A 16,297-nucleotide genomic window follows, 5' to 3' on the forward strand; every position below is an offset into this window, starting at 1 on the left:
TGATAATAATTTTTAATTCGAGACATGCTGCATACTTATTTAATTTTAGTATAGACCTATATACTAATTATTACATACTACTATTACCTATTTTTAGTCATTGTGGTTTTCTTCTGTATATTGAAATTTTATTTTATTTATTTTATGTTTATTTAGCTATTTTTATGTTTGTTTTTCAGTTTTTTTAAGCTTTTGTGTACTAATTGTAGAAATTTTTCTGACATTAAAGCATATCTGTCTCTCTTAATCGTTGCCATACACGAATCATCAATATCTATCATTAAAACAACTGACCAAATTGAAGGAGCTGAAATTTAATGACTATGTATATTTATATGATCTAATTCACGTTTATCAGTAACATTGAAGTATCTGGAACACATCTAGCTTCGTTAATTATTACCGACAACTATAATATTATCATCAATTTAACAAATAGTGATGGTTGAACTTGTGAAAGAACTATAATTACGTATATCTACAGGATGTATGGATGAATTAAAAGGGAAAATAAAAAATAATTTAATGATCATTCACTTCAGATTTGATTTTGGGTAGTAGATGAATACATTATGGGCTAATTATAGAAAAAAAAATCGATGATATTTATAGCACAACAGGAAGTCTGTAATGGTACGTGAGATTTTCAAAACACAAGGAGATATTATGTTATTAAATCGTCTGACTGAGTGAACAGTAAACAATGTATGAATTTTTTAAGTCAGATCCGTACACATGTAATATTTAAAAGTGTGGCCCCACCCTAAACTTACTTCAAAATTTTTTTCTTGTACTTATTTTTACTTTTTATACTTTTTATTTAATTTTCTTGTTATTTCTTCCAAAATATCACAAATTTTTGATTTCTTAAACGTTTTCAAGGTTTTTCTATTCCTCTTTGCTGCTTTTCTGGTGTTTTGTTTTCTCTCCAAGCTCTTTTGTATACTTGTAGCCATGAATCTGTCGCCTCCATTTATTTGTCTACTTTTTATTATTATTTTATTATTTTCCTATAATTTCTTCCAAAATATCAGAAATTTTCTTTTTGATAACCCTTTTTAAAGTTTTTTCATTCGTCTTTGATAATTTTCTAGTGTTTTGTTTTCTTTCCAAGCTCTTTTATATACGTCGAGCCATAATTCTCTTGCCTCCGTTTCTTTATATACTTTTTGATCGATTTCTTCCGAAATATCACAAATTTTCTTTTGTTAATCCTTTTCAAGGTTTTTATATTCCTCTTTGATAATTTTCTGGTGTTTTGTTTTCTCTCGTTGGGTGTGAAGTGGTAGACTCACGTTTCAACCATGGTTATGAAACGACGCAAAAATTTTATTTCTGTGAAACATTGCCAAACCTCGATCGTACCAACTTTCCAAAAGACTATGAGTAAAATTTCATGACAGCCATTAAGTGAAGCTAGTTTTGGTATTTTCAAAAAAATTTCGTGTGTTAATTAATCGTTACTTTTCGATAAAAAAAATGCTGTACAAGCTAAGCAAATGCCTCAAAATTGTTATGCGAACACTACTCTATCGAAAAGAACCATTTGTTATTGGTTTGCTGAATTTAAAGGTGGTCGTACAGACACCGATGATGGTGAACATCCTGTCATCCAATTTCAGTGATTACTCCAGAAAATATTTAAAAAGTCCACAAATTGCTAATATCTAATCGTAAATTGAGATTGGGTGAGATAGCTGAGGCCGTAAAGATATCAGAAGGCGGTGTATTTACAATTACACACGAACGTTTGACCATGAGAAAGCTTTTCTCAAAGTGGGTACCGCGTTTACTCACAGTCGATTAAAAACAACAACGATCCAGAGCAGGGTTTGGTAATGTTTACACATAATAAATCAGATTTTTTGCATCGATATGTTACAATGGATCCATCACTTCACTCCGGAATCAAAACGTGGATTGAGTGGACTGCAGCGGGTCCAAAGGCACAACAGTCAGCTGGGAAGGTTATGGCTTCAGTATTTTAGGACGAAGCGTCGAAAGGATGCGCATGGAATATTGTTCATCGACTATCTCCAAAAGGGAGAGAATTAATAATGAATACTACATAGAGTTGTTGGATCCTTTGATTGGAAAATTTCCTTTTATGTCGAAGAAAAATCCAATGTTTCACAAGTCGATGGGAACGATGGTTAAATTGAACGAATTACACTTCGAATTGCTTCCCCATCCACCGTATAGACTAGATTTGGCATCATGTGACTACTTGCTATTCGCTAATATCAAAAAAATGTTCGCTGGTAAGAAATACAATACAAGTAGTTGCTACTGGCGAGGTTATCTGTATGCTCGGGGTAAAAAGTAGTAATACAATCAACAGATGAAAATTGTTTCTTCACCTCTACCAAAATCACAAAATATTAAGAAGCGCTCATGAAGACATCAGAGTCCTAATATTCTTGTGAAAATGACTATATCAGAGAGTAGATTCACAAGATTAGTCTAACCTAACCAAAACGGTGAACCTAATAAGTCTTATTAAACTTAGTAAATAGCTGGTCAACTCGTCAATTTGTGGATTAATGATTCAAATTCACCTTCTCAAAATGTTTCATTCCGGTTCTGTATGAAACTCTCACTTTTTCATCACAATAATAAACTTATATTTCGTGACGATGTAGGACGAATTCAAACTACAGTTCGAAGACCGAACGCGTTTATAACACATACTAATAATAGTGATCTCTCTGCAAGACTTGAATTCGAATGTTTGTACAAGGTGTGTCTAAAGAGCTCGGTGAATGGTCAGATATTTCATCGGCAACCGCTCATGACGATCCAGAGACATATCAAGGAACGCCATGTAGTCTCCTTTCTGAGAACGATCCTCACAAGAATTTGTACCTGTGGGTCAAATCGTGCTGCTACGCATCCGGCGTGTTCGGTTACAGCTAAGCAGGACTGGTTAGTGGGTCCTGCTGGACGATAACAACTCTGCTCACTTTGAAATCCGCTTGCGCCAATCTTTGGCTCATCTTGGCGTAACTACTTATGTTCATCCATCATATTTCTTTGACCTGACGTCTGCGGACTTCTTTTTGTTTTTCCACATGGAAGAAGTTTTAAAAGAAGCACGTTTTCCGTATTTGTCGTCTATTCAAGGATATGGTACATATGTTTTGTGATCAGTGAATTTTTTAATAGATTTCCGAAGCTTTATGAACGTCGCCAAAAGTGTGTTGTGTACTTGAAAGTCCTATAAAGGTAGTTTATCTTCTGTTTTGTTTTTATTTCAATACCATTCACCGAAATTTTTAGAAACACTTCGACTTTTTTTCATTTTTACTTTGTTAGACTAAAATATTTTCAAACGTGGCCGACTTCCGGTTATAGCGGAAGTCAACTGTTATTTTTAATAGAACACCCTGTATATTTATACATTTTTGAAATCTTGAAATTTTAGTATACTTTTGTCGTCTTAAAACTTTTTTCGAAAAATGCGTATTTTTTGAGTTATTAATTTTATGTAAAAAATTTGACCGTTGCAGACCCTTATAAATATTTTTTTACGATGATACCCTCAAAGATATGAAAATGGTTTCTATTCAGTTACTTTGAGCAAGGTCAGAAGTATTTGAATATATGTTGAAAAATTTTTCATTTTATACAGGGTGTGAATAAAAAGTGTTCAAAGTTTAACTTTTAGAGATACAGGTGTGGTCTAAATTTTATTTATTCGTTATTAAATTGAGAACGAGTGTTTTCACGATTTTCGAAAGTATCAACAATTGACTAATGTCATTTGAATAAGTGTCATTTATTACAAAGCCTACTAAAAGTATACATAAAAAATTAGAACTTGTTAAAAAATATAATAATAATTTAAAACCTCAAATATCTCGGAAACGACCAAAAGTTGGAAGAGGTTTAGTAAATATAATTTGATTTGATTTTTCTTACAGACCTTGACAAGTTAAAGAAAAATACTTTTTTATTTCTTAGTGCTTGTATGAACGGGTCTAATTAAAATTTGATCCACTCCAGCATCTCTAAGAATTTACAGAAAACATTTAATATCTGGATAACGGTAAGTCTTAGGTATAGAAAAGTGTATATGAATTTGCCTTATTTTTCACCCCTGAATGCATTAAAATAGAAAAAACCAGGTAGTTCTATTTAAAAAAATGAAGAAATTTTATATTTATGAAGTTAAACTTTGAGCAAATTTTACACACACCCTATATATAATAAAAAATTTATCAAAATAGATTCAAATACATCTGACCTTGCTAAAAGTAACCGAATATAAATAATTTTTATATCTTTAAGGGTATCTTCGTAAAAAAATAATTTTGCAACAGTCAAATTTTTTACAAAAAAGTTAATAACTCAAAAAGTATGCATTTTTCGAAAAAAGTTTTCAGACAAAAGTTTATTAAAATTTTATGTATATTACAAAAATGTAATCATATACAGGATGTTCCATTTAAAATAACAATGTTACATTACAGCCATGTTTGAAAATATTTTAGTTAGTTGAAAAGATCGTAACCAAAAACCCAAATGTAGAGATTTTCATGATTTTGCTATAAATAATTTGCTATATACAGATAGTTTTAAGAAGAAATGCTTTATTGCCAAATAATTATTGTAAGAAATTAAGAAATTAATATACACAGACATATTTTTCTAATTATTCTAGGTACTTGTTTGGGTTACTAGTTATTGAACAATATCACCCAAGACTCGTACATTAATCAATTTCTCTTCATTTATAATCAATTCTTTCCTATTTTTTACTTAGATTACATTTCAATTGGGTATGTACTTTGTAAAGTCTAACAGTGTTGGAGTTATTTTTCTCCGAGTAAGTCTATACTATATTATACAATAAAATCGAAGTCAATTTATTTGAAAATATAGCATACTAAAACTAGGCATATATTACGTTCGACAAAGAACAAAAGACGAATGATTCACGTTTCAAAACAATAATAATAATAATAATAGTTTCTTGTTTCGTCTTCGTTCTGTTAGCGGTTATTAACCTGAGCGCGCCCTTTCACATAAAAGTGAATAATAAAGGTGTCATCAAAATTTATGCCAATAGTCTTCTGTCCCACCACACATATATACCTAACATACTACACAATCATATACGGAACAGTTTCTATTGAAAAGGGATACGTGAACATTACCATGGAAAAATTAATTTTTAAAACATTATATCCTTTAAATACCTAAGTCAAATAAATGAGATTCGTGCCATTATATTCGACCTAACTGCGTGAGAAAACTATCAGTTTGCTTCGTTCTTGACGCCTGCCGAAACATTTTTGAAGAAAAAAGTAATGAAGGTGAGATTTTTTCTGATTCTACCTTATTAGTAAATTTAAAAAAAATCAAATGTTGACCATTCACGTCTGTTTTCATTAGTTCTTATTTAAATTTCTTCGATCTACTTCTCGTTATTTTCTATGGTCAAATTATCTCCCTCTTATAAGAATCCCATTCACGGTTTATACAGTGTTTTCTCATAAAGTAACGTAATATTTCGATTTCTGTTAGATTCACAAACGATGAATAATTAATCGAGGTCATCCAATAAGTTGGTTATAATATATAGGGTGCACTACTACATATTTTTTCTATTCTAGTACACATTTTTATTTACTTATAATCTATGTAATTACGAAGCAAGACCTACTACTTCTTTGAAATGAACAATTTCGTAATAATTTCTATCTGAATTGTATGTAACTTTGAAATGAAAAACTAAATACAGTATATACTGTTTAAAAAATATGTAAATAAACTATTTTGGAGTAATGGTGAACCCTGTATATATACACAAGACATCAGATGCAAAAAAATTGAGAATTTATAATGATATAACCCCTAAACTATTCGGTTTGCCAAAATTGTACGAACCTGACATACCTATACGACCGATCCCAAAATGAACTCTTAAAAACTATAAATCTAATACTTACAACAACATACTTCTAGTATGAAAATGAAATATACAAATAAATTGATGGTTGTACTACGGGAGCTTCCATATCAAGAGTTATAGCACAATTAGTAATGGAAGATCTTGAGTAAACTTTTTTAAACAAATTTGATATAAATATTCCTTCCAATCAAATTAATTTTCTTGATGTATCCTTATATAGAATAAATAATAATATAAGAACAGAATGGTGTATGAAACCAACTTGGTCCTCAAGATATTTCAAATTCAATCTTGTCACATAAAAGATCAGTGATAATAAGTTTGGCTGATGGATCTATCAGAAAAACTTCACTGAGAGAAAATAAGTATCCGGAAAAAATGATTAACAACATATTCAAGAAAAGAATAAAAATAAATAAATTACTCACATAATACTTTATCAAAATATTTCATTAAAACGCCCAAAAGCAAAAGAAGTAATATTATATATCAAGTACCTGGTACTGAGTGAAATTATGTATCTTATTATCTCATTATCTTATATTGGGTAGATAACTCAGTATTCAAAAAATAGACTAAAAGGTCATCAATATGATAAGAAAATAAAACTGCATTAACCAAATATTTGAACCATACAGGTTCAAATATTCTTGGAACGAAAACACATACAAGCAAAATTTTTAGAAACGGTTCATTTTCATTAGAACGAGAAAGCTATTAATGTTAAAAAAGAACTAAATAATTTTTTTATATTAAAACACTGTCAAGTCATATTTTGATAAATACCGCAACAGGTTGAAACGTCAAATTTTTACTTGTTTTTAAAAATAAACAACTAATTTTTAATCAGAAGAGACCTAAAATCATAACGACTTAGAAATATACATATATTCATACGTTCTAACCATTGTAGCTACTCGAATTGAGCTGTTTCGACCCTTTTTTTCTACTGAATATACTCTTAGTACCAACTCTCACAATTAAACTTTCTGAAGCGCGTTTCGATAACCAAGTTATCGTCTTCAGAGACTGAAGGAAACGCGCGTCAGACAGTGTCATTGTGAGAGTGTTGGTGTAAACAGTTTATTCAGTATGAATATTGCTAACGGTTTCAGAAATTCTAGCCACATTTTATCACTACTTATTTATAATGGATTAATTTTATTAAATCATTTCGTATCATCATTTCGATTTAACTGTGTTTACTATATACTCTTTATTTATTTCATAGTTCACAAGTCTTCCATTTCCAGCTTTCATTTTCCTAATTATTCCCCTTTCATCTATATTTGGTTGTTCTTCGTTCAAATTTGTGTAAGTACCCTGTATGATGCTTTTTGACTGTATGGATGTTTTAGGCAAACTATACTTTTTTTCTTCATGATTGATCTCAAAAATTGCAAGGTCCTATTTTTAATTTTACTAAATAGTCATACAATATACCAAACTACATTCCTTTTTCACACATCATTATAAGTTTCATGTAGACAACATCATAGATAATCTAGAAATTCTTGAATAACCAACGAGACCGTTCTACTATGCTGTTTCGATTTTTTGTTGCGTTGACCGGCAGTCTCGACAAAGATGAAGTCGAGAATCATAAACGTATAGCTGTTTATGTAAATTAATAATAATAAAATACTTATTAATTAGAAAACTGGTAGTGTTAATACTAATTAACTAAGCATTATAAGCATTTTATATTAATTTAAATTCTGAAATGAATGACTAATGGTGTATTATTTAACGAGCGATAATGTAAGTCATAACTCACGTTGATAAAATTTGTAGCACGAGCTCAAAAGTAAATGGAAAATGATGTACAAATTAATAATTTGATCTACAAATTTTGAGATGTATGTTCAAAGAAATAACTTTTCTTAAATATCAATTCCTTCGGTTACTGTTATCTACGGCGATGGTAAACGGCAACCAATAAGCTCAAATAGTAAAGGCTGTATCCAAGTCGGTACTTAGAAGAGACTCCCACGCTCACTTTTTTATGCATTTCTCTGCCTACTTGTCTTTGTATGTCTATTTTTGCTTTTGAATCTATATTCCTAATGAATTATTTATGATTATGAGCCTATAAAAAAATAGATAATCGATATAAACATAATGGTACATTCTTATAAACTATCATCACTTAATAAGAATAAAAAACGAAGAACTTCGAATTTTATAGATTCATAAAAACCAAAGATTATATTATATATACTCATATTGAGTAAGTAAACACGACAGCACAATTCGCAACAAATAATGCACAAAAATGCAAATAGCTAATAAACAAACAATATCAAACACCTTTGCAAGATAGACGTTGCTCATTCAATAATCTTAGGTTGTTTTTCGACACATAATTGCAACTTAGTTTCAGAATCCAGATTGACAAACATTCAAAAATAAAACACCAAAAAGTAAGCTTTTAGATGTGAGCCAGTCACAGAGATGGCGTTGAAAATCGTCCTGAATTCTCCTATTCCAGTGCACAGACCCTTCTAAAAACACTAACTAGTCTGGCATCCAATTATTTTCCCCTCAGGTGTATAGAAAATAAAGAGAATAAACCCTGGTCCTGATCCACTAAAGGTTTACGTATATCTGCAAAAAACATGCGATCTTTATCGCACCTAAAGAAATTATCGACTTCTTCAAAAGTTACGTGAACTATTATAACCTATTACTATCACTTATAATTTTGCTACTCATTGTGGTTTTTCTTCTGTATATTGAAATTTTATTTTATTTGTTTTATCTTTATTTAGTTATTTTTATACACCAATTACAGAAATCATTTTTCATTCATCATAACCAGCAGGTCCTTCATCTTTATTTCTATCAAAAATTGGAAAAACGTCGGTTTGACCATGGCGTCGACAAATTTCTTGGTGTGGTATCCAATGAAATTAGTGAGGACGATGAGAGATGAAAACCCCCTCTTTTTCCTTGTACCATCACCTGAAACGATGAAGTGATCTACCTGTAGTCCTCGAGAAATGTTTTCTTTCTTTTCCTCTACCACATCTTTCTTCAGAACCATCTTAATAGCCGATTTCATCGCAATTCGTATATTTTCCATCTTTCCTGCGAAACCGACGTAATTTGTGGTGCAAGTTTCCACGTATGCTTCCTTCCATTCATCGTAACCAGCAGGATCTTCATCTTCTTTTTCTCCCAACAGCTGGCAAAACTTCGATTTGACCATAGCGTCGACACATTTCTTGGTGTGGTATCCAATGAAACTAGTGAAGCCGATGAGAGATGAAAACTCTCTCTTTTTCCAGATTCCATCTTCTGAAATGATGAAGTGATCTACCTGTAGTCCTCAAGAAACGTTTTCTTTCTTTTCCTCTACCACATCTTTCACATAACCATGTCGTAACCATGTCATCGCGATTCGTATATTTTCCATCTTTTCTGAGAAACCGACGTTATTTGTGGTGCAAGTTTCCACGTGTGTTTCCTTCCATTCATGGTAACCAACAGCATCCTTTTTTCTCTCCCAAAAGCTGGCAAAACTTCTATTTGATAAAGCTTCGACAAATTTCTTGGTGTGGTATTCAATGAAACTAGTTACGCCGATGTGAGATCCTGAAAATGTAATCTACCTGCAGTCCTCAAGAAACGTCTTCTTTATAATTTTTGCACAGGCGTAATATATTGTGGTTATCATCCCGTTGCAATTGTTCATCTTGCCACAAAACCTGCTCAAACCGTTTATTCCTCTTTATTTCATAAGATTTACCGATAAGCGGACACGAAGCAAGACAGTAAAAACCCTATTCAAAGATTTATAAGCAAGGAGCCTCTCTGTATACCTGAAAGTTCTATTTGTCGCCCCAATATGAATTAATTCAATTAATACATATACTTGTTGAGTTTAAGTTTTTCAATAAATAAGAGGTGTTCAATGTGGGATTCAATTGATTTTGCATTGCTCTTTGGGATGCTTAGATGTAATTTAAATAGTTTTTTCGAGTGGGTGATTCGTGGTAGTATGATTGCATTATTTTCGATATGTAGCTATCTGACTGATGAACAAGTTTATTAGGGAAATCACAAAAAACCTGTAACAGTAGACCTGAAGAGTAGAAGAAGACAAGTTAGTTACCTTTTTAGGTCTTAGTTAGTAGCCGTAGGAGAAGGGATGCGACAGTTTCTCCCTGAGCTTGGAGGAAAGAGTATAGTAGATCAGGGGCCAAGGAAGATGTTTTTGGTGAAGTTGTTGCTTATTTCGATAGTACGATTGACCTATCGGGATTAGTCGTAGCTAAGACACGGATTGTAATGGAAGTTTATCAATGATCAATTACTGGTGGCGATAATTAAATTAATAAATAAAGAGATTATAGATCTATGTAAAAGTATTTGAAACGCATTAATTCAACTCATTTCTATGTGAGATACAGAGTGATGAATGTGATAAGAAAAATAAGAAAAGTACCTTCTATTCGAATATAGCAATTCAAACTCGGAATTTATCTTTTTAAAAATCGTGGTTTTTGTCACTGTTTGTTTCAATAATCAGGTATTTTTATTATAACATTTTCTGTTGAAATCGTCACACATGAATATTCAATGTTTATATTCACATTATCATTGTATAATAACATCCAAAACATAATCAAACCATTTTAAGAAATTAAGAAATTCGATAAAGTCGCCGTATAAAAGAAATATAGCAGACATTGAACTATATGAAGGCATTGTGCGCATTTAACCATCACAACCTTGTTATAATTACAGAAATATTTGAGATTGTAGAAGATGAGCAAAAAATTCAAAGACGTTTCGCGACCTTGGCGCCCGTTAAAATATTTTTCAGGTCAATTGAAGATAACTGTTTACAGAGCTATTTCTACAAGACATACTTGGAAATAGCAAATATTCCACACTAAGTTACTGCAATATAAGATCACACGATCCACGATCAATTTCTAATGATTGTAAGTCAATATAAACCAGGGAAAGGGTGATACAAGAACCTGCTCTATCTTGTGATTAGTTTGATGTTCTAAGATGTTTCTTAAATCGAATAAAAGATGCGGAATTCTTTAATCTTCAACAATGTCATCACTTGAACTATGGTTTTTCGATTCTGATTGCGGGATTAGTCAAAGCAAACAAAGGATTGCAGAAGTTAATGGTTAATATGTTATCTCGACATCGGTTGTCTTTTCACTATCTGCCTGTATGGTACCAAAAATTTCCAAAATGAGTTAGACAAGACAACTCAATAACAAGAGCTGGGATCGATGCATATGGGAGAAGAACCAAATACTTCGAATCAATATAAACCTACTGCAGCATCTTGCAAGCGGAAGTACTAACCTTTAGAAGGTGTGTATACTTGAATTTGGAAAGGAACTACCCAAAAAGAGCTATAATAATTCACTTCTAGAGTCAAACAGCTATGACAGCCATTAATTTTGATAATGAAATATAATTTGAACATTAAATGAACTAGAAAAGCAATTTGTTCTCAAGGGGTATGCCAGCTTATAGGGGTATACTCGGAAATAACAAAAAAGGGATTTAGACTTCTTTGACTGAACCAGAACCGTTCTGTTTCACAGGGTGAAACCATTTAGAAGCAGATCTGAGGAAAAAAGAAAACTGGATTCTAGCACTTGAATTGGAGAGACACTCTAGACCGTTCCTTGTAAACTTTGAAAAATCATATAAATACATCGAATTAAGCTGGAATAAGCTGCGTATTCTTGAAGGATTTTTGATTGGACACCTTAAGAAAATAATAATAAAAAAATATCTGCGACAACAGATTTTGTGCCATAGAAGCTGAGACGCCAGAAAACATAAGTTTTACATACACCAAGCTAACGGTTAGCTCAAGACCGACAGTGAGTATGTTAGTGTCAACAGTGTTCTTGATGATGAGCATATTATTTTAATAATCTTAAATTTTTATTTTAGCTTGTCATTGCCTCGGTGAAATTCCAAGGAGTAGGAAGATTGAGGCCTTGGAATCAATCAAGAAAAGGGGTGATTCGTTGCGTGGGGTAGGAAGATCGAGACAACGGAATCGGATCACTTCTTACCAATGAACTGATAACCACCCTTCTCTTGATAATCTGTTTTCATTCTGTCCATAATCAATTCACAGAATTCTTGCCTTCTATCAGGATCATCATGAACCAACTGAATTTAGTTAGGGTGGTATATATCTTTATGCAAAACTCTCAAAATAGATGATTTACTCACATCATTGTCGGCGGCAAGTTCTTGAGTTGTCTAATGCGGATTTCCCTCAATCTCTAGAAGTACCTTTAACTTTTTTGTAATAAAAGCCAAGCAGCTTCTAGAGAGTAAGACCCTTAGTTTCAATACATTTATAGTTTTTCAGGATGGATTAAAATTGCTTATTGTTCGCGCTGATGATCAGATTACAATGTTAGAGACACTTCCAAGGCTGGTTTTGAAGAAATATGTCTCTATTTTTTATCTCTTAGTATTCAAATGCTCCGACGGATAACCTTTCTTTTTGATAATTGTATAGTATTCAGTTAAAATAATTATTATCGATTTTAAAGTTATTAGAAAACTATTAATATTTTGACACAAGGATTTTACCATTAGAAAGAAAGTTTTTAGAAATGTGGGAAATATTGTTAAGGTTTGGATAAATTGATTTTTCTCGAGAATATTAATCAGTTCAAGTGGAATGGGAAATTATTGATACCAATTTAAAATATGTCGCCCATATCCTATCCTCATTATTTAAGAAAGCACCTTCACTTTTTTTATTAGAGAAATTTCTCACCTTTGACCACCATTTTAAAAAAAACTTTCACTGACATTTGACTTAGCAGTCTCATCTATTTAAATGATTATGAGCCAATTTATATAATTTATAATAAGGTCAGATGAAACAGAAGAAATTTACTTACTTCATTGTTATTGAAAAATTATTTATTCAACCTTCTCAATATAATTGATTAAGTATAGGAAAATAAGAGTTTGATCTTTCATGTCAGGAAACAATTAACATTCACCTGCCCGTATCTCTACTTAATACTTAAATCAATTTTGAAATGCCTACAAATATAAACGTAAATTTCAAAACGGTAACAAATTGAGATAGATCTCTAATTTTTCATTTGTCGCATGAATGCCGCATGTACATTTGCATGTTTACTTTCACTGATACTGGTGTCATTTCAAGCGTGTGCTTCCCGCGTCTCGTAAATCGAGAGCACTTATCAGATTCACGATTCGGGACATTGCTTTTATGTGTTTTTTTTTAATTATTCAAACTATTTTCAAGTATTATCGTAATATTTGATTAATCCCTTTGTCTGATGTTAGCGGAATCAAACTATATTATTGTTTACAGAGTAGAAAGCACTTTCCAGTAAATATGCCCTCAAATTATAGCGGAATGCGGGCAAAGATGATACCGATTTGATTTCAATTGGCAAGTGATTATGCATTTTTTTGCATTATAAAATATTGAGCACTTAACTAATTCTGAACGTGGAGTAGGTAGGTAAAGGTCGTGCTCCGCGTTCTTGAGAGACTAACCGTGCAACAACCTTTCAGAAATTGGAGAAGCTTGCTATCTAATGATATGGATAAGTTCAGTTCTTTGAAAACTGATCTCAGCGCAAAACAGGAGGAATTTAATTTTTTAGATAAGGCGACAATATGTAACTCTCAAGTCAAGGAATTGTCCATAACAAGCCCTAAAAATTTTATAGATTCAACGAAGTCAATGGTGGTGTTATTTTTAAAAAAAAGTCTGCAATGTATTTTTATATCTTTGGTTTTAGAAACGTGCAGTGAGTCATGCTGTTTAATCCGAGTAAATATCTAACAACTCTGTTATGTAGTTTGAAGATTTCACAGACGCTACGAGCAAATAGTTAACAACAATTATCGTTCAACGTTAAGTCGTTCAACGATTATCGTTAAAAAATCATTGTGATAATCACAACGAGCAAAACGTACCTTTGAATAGAAATTCCATGCTGGACTTGAAGAATATAGATAGTGATCAATTTTTGATCCTTTGCTCATAGTATCATATATGAGCATTAACCCGGCCTAAGGAGACCCAGAACCATCGTCTCTGACCTCACTTAGGCAAAAGACCTCAAAAGAGTCGGTGGCTAAGTTCTGCTGGGGACCCAGGGTTGCGGGGTAAAACCAGTATCCCAGGGATATGGGTGAGGACCACACAGACGGAGAAGGCGAAGAAGAAGAACTTCAACTCGGCCGTCCCTGCGCAAGTGGCAACCCTTGCTTCTAGGTTTAATAAAAGAGGAAAGTGGGTAGATAAAACTCATTAGCTGCAGAGAAAGGCACTCCGATTTAAAAACCTGGTCCTCCAGGTTGGGGGTTGAGGCGTCGAGCCCCCCCCTCGATACTCGTAAAAACAAATAAAGGTTAAAAATACCAGTCAAAAGCCTCGGAATAGGAAAGGTAAAAAATTAAGACGATCAAAACAACGGAAACGGATACTGAATTCGGGAACATGGAACGTACAAGGCCTCTCCACCAAAATCAATGAAGTAAGACAACTAAATATGGATATAGTGGTGCTAACGGAAACAAAGAAGAAAGGACAAGGTTCTTCAGAAAATTTGGGTCACTATGATCACTTCTATTCAGAAATACCTAAGGACAAACGAGCCCAACAAGGAGTATCTATATTAATTAAGAAAAGTTTAAGGAAATAGTATCATCGTGGGAAGCAGTCAATCAACGAATTATCAAAATAAATATAGCTATATGCGGAAACAAAACGACAGTCATAGGAACATATGGGGTAAACGAAGACGACACAGTAATTAACAAAGATGACTATTTTGAATGTCTGTCCGAAGAAATTTCTAAAGTAGGCACATCAAGAGAGGTAATTATCCTAGGAGACCTAACTGCAAGAACATGCAAGAAAATGGACGACCAGGTAGTAGGAAGATTCGGGGAAGAAGTAACCAACGACAATGGAAACAGACTTATTACATTATGCCAACAAAACACATTAAAAATACTGAATGGCTTCTTTCAACACAAATTGATACATAAATACACATGGGTACAGCATACACAGGACTTAAGATCTATTATAGACTATATAATAATGAGACAAAACACAAAAATTAAAATACAGGATGTAAAAGTACAAAGAGAGGCAAACTGTGGCAGCGACCACTTCTTACTTAGAACCAAAATTTTACCTTTCATGCTGATGAATAGGAGAGAACAGCAACAAGAAAAAGCATTGGAGATAGAAATTAATAGATTCAATCTAAATAGTTTACGTCTAGATGGAAAATTGGTCCAGGAAATTTGTTGATTGAAATGATTAACACAATCGAAAGCTTTATAAATATCAAAAAAGTTGTTGCAGTGGAGTGATGGCTGTTTGTGCATTTGTTAATTAAAAACTCAAATTGATGGTAGTAAGTATTCTATATTTAAACAGAAATGATCTTTCTATGATGTTAGATAACGTGGGAAGGATTGCAATTGGGCGATAATTCGTTGCTTGATTTTTATCTCCTTTATGCTGAGGTATAATAATTATAGCCGTCTCAAGGCAATTGAGAAAAGTGCCATTTTGAAATGAAACGTTAATTAAAGTGATAGGGTGATTTAATGTGCAATCGAAGACATTCTTGATGTAAGTCCATCAGTTCTAGATGAGTATTTATTTTTGATGTCATTATTTGTACTGCAAAGCTCTGCTAAAACTACGGGCATAAAGAAGAAACCGTGTAAGTTAGCATCAGGGAGATATCAAAGCGGACCAATGGAAAGGAGTTATACAATTTGATAAATTTTTGGCTACATTCACAAAGTAATTATTGAGGTTATCATCTGATGTAAAGATTATGCTCGATGAAGAAACCTTCTTTCTTGGATCATTTCTTTAGAAACATTACTAGAATTTGCGAGTCTCATATTATAATAAATATCTTTGGCAGCTTTTATTATATTGTGATAAATTTTTTTGTCTAGTGTCACGTAATTTTTTAAAAAGACACTATACGAAAATTTCCATAGGGGAGATGAAGATCGCATACCCATGTGCGATTTCTAATTATACTTCAATTCATAAAACATTTACGTGGTGGACATTTGACGGAGAATGAAATAAATGCAACGATTCATTTATTTTTTGAGAATATCATAGAAGATGACTGACTTCAACATTTTAAATGGTGGAAGCTTCGGTTACGAAAATAGGTGGCAATTACTTCGAACATAAATATAAAATTTTTTATGATAAAACTTCGTATCTCTGGTTATTGTGTACATTGTTCTAGATAATTATAATGACAGTGAATGGAATATAAAAACAGTATATTTTTTTCTAAATAAAATGTTCGACTTCATTAAATCGTGTGG

The 16,297-nt window shown here is 32.3% G+C and overlaps 1 protein-coding gene across 6 annotated transcripts in view; it reads right to left on the reverse strand.

The window, feature by feature from the left end:
- LOC130894015 (uncharacterized) overlaps positions 1–16,297 on the reverse strand; it is a 214,097-nt gene that overhangs the window by 74,473 nt on the left and 123,327 nt on the right. The gene's annotated exons all lie outside the window — the stretch shown is intronic.

Source organism: Diorhabda carinulata, chromosome 5, assembly GCF_026250575.1.
Source record: "Diorhabda carinulata isolate Delta chromosome 5, icDioCari1.1, whole genome shotgun sequence".
NCBI classification, from domain to species: Eukaryota; Metazoa; Arthropoda; class Insecta; order Coleoptera; family Chrysomelidae; genus Diorhabda; species Diorhabda carinulata.